Below are 6,000 nucleotides of genomic sequence, written 5' to 3' on the forward strand. Positions count from 1 at the left end.
GGCCAGCGCTATTCCGGGCTCCGATTAAAAGCGTGAAAACGAAAAGGCCGGCACCGGCGTGCGCGCCGTTGCTCGGCTCGCCGGCAGACCCTTTTTCCGCGCCGGCTAACGGCCAGGAGGAGGGAGTACTGGGCCGCCGCTCCTCGTCACGCGCGCACGCGATTTTCGACAAAGGGGATGAAGAGCGCGGCGGAATCCGCTGACTCCGGGACGACGCCGAGCATCTTGTCGTCCGCGCTGAGGGACGACCCCTGCGTTGCTGCAACACCCTTTTACATTGCCGGCATCCCCCACCCTCCTCTATTCTACGTACTCGATCGCGCGAGACCAGTGAGCGTCGCTGGGCCGCGCATTCCCGCCGGGGCGCTGGTCATTTCTCTTCGTCTAGTGGCGCGCGCCGGCCGTCACAAGTCTGCCCTTCCGCTTCTCCTTTCTGGCTGCTGTTCTCATCTGGATGTTCTTTTCTTGCTTTGTTGTTCGCGTTCAAAAATAAGGGAAAACGCCCCCTTCTTCCCGTGTATAGCTTGTGGAGCGGTGTACGTGGGGCTGCCGCAGTGTTGATACCTTGGAGGCCTCGCATCTTTCTCTACTCCTCCCCCTTCCTCCTCCGTGCCTTCTCTGTCGCTGTTTCTCTCCGACGTTATCTCATTTGTTATTCGTTCGTCGCGGCGAGCCCCAGAGACGGGGCTTCATTAGAGGCCGAACTCTTTTATCCCCGCCGGTGCCTGGCGGCGGCGTCGTTGGCACGCTCCCGAAATGAGCCGCCGCCTTTGTTCGGCCCGACCCGGGTGCGCTCTCTCTCGAGCAGTGTCGGCCCCCCTTTTTTTCTTTCTTCTCTCGATTCCCCCCTTCGGCCCCGTGCTTGCACTGCCAGTGCGGCTGCATGGAGCCCGCGTATCTTGGCCGCTGTCCCGGACAGAGACAGGTAATCGCCATGCGATGCGCCCTCCACCCGGACCTCTTTGGCTGCTGTTGGACGGACGATGGTCCTTATAGCGCTAAGCCCGACGTTCTAGCTCCAGAGTGGGAAGCGCGGGCTCCGTAGCGGGGGACTCGCCGTTGTTTCCGGTTGTTCGGATTGGCTTCCGGTTTTATTTTTTTTTTTATTTATTTTTTTTTTTTTTTTTTGTAACCTGCCGCTTCGTCTCTCCTCGAAGCCCCCGGGGAGTGCACTTGACGCCGGATTTTTATTCCGCGATGCTGCAGAGCACAAAACGAAGGAATGGAGACATACCGCGTTGCTTGGAAAACGTCTAGTAGTGAACTAGAGCTCGAGCCGAATAGCGTTTCTCCGTATAAGTTTTTTAGGCGACTGGGAGTGTGGGCACTTAAGAAGTCACAGTTAGACCTAAAGAGATTAGATCGTGAATACTGGCCGGATCCAGTAATTAGCACGCTGGCAAATGAGGTCTCCGTTGTTAGGCCGCGCTCGCGCATCGCTGTGGCGTGCGTACGCCGGCGTTAATCAATAAAAATAAACACTCCAAAGAGGACGGAATCCGTTGATGCTCTTCAGGGAGGCCCGAAAGTCGAGCAGAAGTTTGTCCACCGAACATAGCCGACGCAGCGAAGCCACTCTTGCTCCGCATCACGGTGCACTCAGAACAGGGAAGATAGTCAGCGTAGACGAGGGGAGGAGATGCGCGCGCCAGGGAGAGAAGCGTCGTGGCAACGTAACGACAACGCGGCTGTGCGCGTCGGCAGCTACGTCGACGACGACTCGAGTGGGGGTTCCGCCGGAGAAGAGAGAGCTTCGGCAGGGGGTGGAGCCGGCCTAATTGGCCCTCCCGAGAGGTTTTCTTCGGGGAATCGTCTTCATTCGGGTCCCCTCGGGCGGAGAGGCCGCCGCCGGGCTACCGACTTCTTTAATTACTGACCCGAGCCACGCGCCGGCTCCGCCTTGCTCTAATTTCCGCCCCCCATCCTCTCTCCCTGTGCTCGCGGCGTCGCGTTCGTAGTGGAGTGCCAGTTGCCACTTGGTCCGGAGAAGAGCCCATTTTCTCCCCGGCAGCCGCCACCGCCGCTCCGTGCGTTCATCTCCGCGCCCCCTCGTTCGTCTTCTCCTCGGCACCGCCCGAGGTGCTTTTTTGAATCCTCGGAGCCCTTTTTCCACGGTTGCCCCTTCTCCCCTGTTCTGCATCTGGACCGGGGTGTCTCGCTGCGGCCGAGAGACAACGTCGCCGCTGCCGGCGAGTGATTCCATAAAGTGCGCGCAGGCTTCGCTCGTTCGTTAGCCGAGAAGACGAGGAGAGTGCCTCGGGGCGCGCGCGTGCATGGAGCACTTTTGCGAGAAGAGCGAGTGCGTGCGCGGGTGGCTTGCGGAGGGGATAATTACCCACTTTATAGTCGTTTGTCTCCCGCCCAATCCGCCGCGGTTTCTTCGCCGCGCCTTCTTTTTCATGTTTTCTTCTTTTTTTCTTTGCTGAAAGACTAGAAGAAGAGCAGGGGGGGATGCCGAAGCAGAATGTTATATCTTAATAGGGCGAGGGTTTTGACACAAGTGTTGCTTCTCTCCTGGCGCGTTTTCCCCCTGCGGGTCTCGTCTGTCTGGCGCGTGAAGTTGTGACGTTGCTTTCTCGTACCTCATAGGCCCTGCTTACGTTTTTTTTTTTTTTTTCTTATTTTACGTCCCTCAGCAAGAGCGAGACGGCCTTCTGAATCTGCGTGAGCTGAGAATGTATTATGCGCTAGTGTCGTCTGGTCGTATACTTGTTGCTCACCGCGCGCACAGCACGAAGTGAACCAGGTACCCCGTGGCCTTCGGTTTGCCGACCGAGTGATAGCGAGCGTCGCCGACCCATGTCAGTTTTCCGTCACGCGTCTGTTGACTTCATGCCAGACTAATCGCCATGGTGCACTGTTATGATACGGTGAAGTCATCATCAGCGGATCGTTTAGTTCCTCCCCTTTGGTTTCGTGCCTCCACGTTTTCATTGCGTTCCAGAAACGTGATGTGATCGCTTGCTTCGCCTCAGCTGTGTGGGTTGATTATAGTACACTATTAACTGTGCTGCCAGAAAATCCGCGTGTTTCTCGGCGCGATACCGTCTTGACGTCGCCTTCGTCGCTCGTTATGCGCATGTTTTAGCGGTAGTTGTCCCGGAAGAGGCTAAGAGAATGCTGCGTGACTGGGACCTCAGGAGACATTGAGGTTATTGCCACCTATGGCATCCAGAACGTGGAAATATCGGACGCCAACATGACGAAATGTAAACTGGGCTTGTATTGCTGGTGTCATTGGAGTTGGCTTGAAGACTCTAGATTTTCCAGCTATTCATCAGCGCCTTTGACGCCGCTCAATTTTAGCCGACCGAGTTTTAACGACCCTTATTAATTACTCCCCTTACGTGTGCGAATTACTTTTCTTTTAGCTTGCTCACTAGTGACATGCGACGGTTCTGACAACAGTGTGATTTGCTGAATCGCGCGCGTAGAATTGAGTTTTTTCTTTTTTATGTGGGTGTTTGTTTTTTCTTCTCACCTTTTAAGCAGGCGTTTTCTTGACCAACATTCTTAACGGCATAGCCACGCACAGACCTGCTCCCAGAGCCCGGCCTTTTCGTAGCCTCCTATTTTTACGTCGTGTACATTCGCAGGGTCTCCGTTTCTCGCTTGCCTACTGTGCTTGCTCGAATATAGATGCGGTTCGCTCGAAAAGAACATCCGCGCTCAGCACCGAGAGGACTTCTGCACGAAAGAGTCTTATAAGCGGGAGATGAAGAGAAACCGCGCAGCCAGGCGCGAAAAGCGAAAGTAGAGCGCGCGAAAAGCCGCCCGGCACGTGCTATCGCGCTGAGCTAAGGCTCCCGTTCTGCCGGCGCCGTCTCGCCCTATACACCGAGAGGCTTATGCAAATGTAATCGTGGGTAGTCTGTCGCCGTCGTCGCTGGCGTTGGTTTTGCTTTGCCTCCTTTGTCGTGGCGCTCTCTTAGGTACCGTCTTTTGCCGCGCTGCCATGGGAAGAGGCAGCGCTTTCCAAGAAGCCGGGGCGAAGGGGCGGTGGTTTAGCGTCGGGCGAGGAGGTGGAGAAATGCGTTTATACGTGAGAATGCGTATAATGCGCCGGCAAGGTGGGAGGAAAGAAAAGAGAAAGTTGCAATCGAAGGTGTCGTTCTGGAACGAAAAAAAAAAGAAAAGTCGAGAAGGGCTCGTTCACAAAGTGACACTCATCCGCTGGCCTGCACTGTACCACATGACTTGCCAGTCTCGGACGCATGGGGAAAATAACGGAAAGAGAGAGAGAGAGAGAACGGGGGTGGGGGGTGGGGGGTGGGGGGGTTAAAGAAAAAAAAAACGTTGCGGTTTGGCGGTGATGCGAAAGGTTAAAAAAATATGAAGCATAGATAGGCTCGGCTACACGTATGTATGGCTGAAGTGGCGAATGTCTTAGCGGGGTCACAGAAGAACGGAGACACATAGAGCGTTTTTCCCCTTTTTTCTGCTTGGCCGGGGAATTCGGGCGTATTAAGCCCCCTTGTACCCCCCCCCCCCCCCCCCCTCGCTTCGCAGCCAGCCGTTTACTTTTATTTTTCGTATAATGCGTCGTCTCGACGTCCCTTTTTGCGATCGACAGCGGTCTGCGTAGATGTAAAGCGTCGGCAAAGACGGCGGAAGACTGCCTCGCTCGTCTTTCCTTTGACGTTATTCCTGCGGGACGGTTGCGAGCGCTGCTGCTTGGTACCCCCCCCCCCCCCCCCCACACACACACACACACACTTTTTTATCATTTTTATGACGTTTGTCTGTGTGTCAGGCTAGTGAAGACTTTGCGTTGCGGCTTCGCTTATAGGCGCCGTAAAAGTGAATTAAACGCCGACCTTTACACTGCGGGAATGAGAAGGAGAAGGGTGCTCTTGCTGATTTGGCCATTCTCGTCATGACGGCGGTGCGGTGCAAGTTTGCTCTTCTTCAAGTTTGTTTTCACATGGGTGTAACAAGGCGGTTTTAATGCCCTGTTTTCGTTTCCACTGCACCGAGCGTCCCTTTTGCTGTGTAGTTCCTGGTCGTTGTGCGATAAACCGAATCCCTCGCCTAAGGCTGAGAGAGAATGGAGAAAAACGGAGGCTTTTAGGCATATCGGACACGTATAGTCTAGCGCGATTCGAAGGTTATCGCGCGAGCGTCGACCAACCTAGCGTTCCTGGCGCCTAGCGGCCGGTGCCGGAACAGGGAAAAATTATGATTTCGCGTTCTTCTCTCCCTCATTCGCTGTTCCATGCTGCAGCCATCACCCCGCGACGAAGTCACCACCCTTTCTTCAGCCCCATTTCTTCATGCTTTCCATTCTTTGCGATAAAGTGCGGACTTGGTTACGTCTTATCTTCACAGATAACAAATATCGCTGTAAGTACGTCACGCGCAATACGACCACTGACTGTTCGGTGAAGCAAAAGAAAAAAAAATAGCTACTCGCCCAGAAGGAAGTGGCGGCTGTCTAAGGAACAGTAATGAGAATGAGGGAAGCTGACCTGATATCTCCCTCGCCACGGCAGCGAATTGTAGGCTATGACGCTGTTCATGTTCTCGGTCGACGCTCGCGCGATAAGCTTCAAATCGCGCTAGACTGTACTACTGTACTGTGTTGCAGGGCTACCGCATGCAACCCTCCTAAATACAAGGTAGATATACAATGGTAGCGAAGGTTCCATAGACGCCCATTGGTCCAAAAAATGGCGGCTCATGGGCACCGCCATATTGGGGGGCAACTACGTATGAGTGACGTTGAATGACGTCACGCATACGTATGTTTTAAGCGCGAATTTTAAAGTGGTCTTTTTATAAAACCCGCCTTTTCAAGCCGGTATCTCATGCAGGCTGCCTTTCAGTGCGCACCAACCTTTGCCAGTCGAATGTGCTCGAGTTCCTGCTAGTTATGGCCTTGCTAATGTGCAATTCGGAACCCAGTGAACGTTACTGGCAAAGAAGGCAGCATAGAAAGGCAGCAACACTTTCAGACGCTGGCTTACCTTGGCTGGCTAAGAATGCAATCATGCATGATTC

General features: G+C 54.4%; 1 protein-coding gene across 11 annotated transcripts in view; it reads left to right on the top strand.

Annotated features, from left to right (window-relative positions):
* LOC146186578 (poly(rC)-binding protein 3-like) overlaps window positions 1–6,000 on the top strand; it is a 364,017-nt gene that overhangs the window by 293,236 nt on the left and 64,781 nt on the right. The gene's annotated exons all lie outside the window — the stretch shown is intronic.

The sequence above is a fragment of the Amblyomma maculatum genome, chromosome 6 (genome assembly GCF_055883805.1).
Source record: "Amblyomma maculatum isolate TAMU_Amacu chromosome 6, ASM5588380v1, whole genome shotgun sequence".
Lineage (NCBI taxonomy): Eukaryota > Metazoa > Arthropoda > Arachnida > Ixodida > Ixodidae > Amblyomma > Amblyomma maculatum.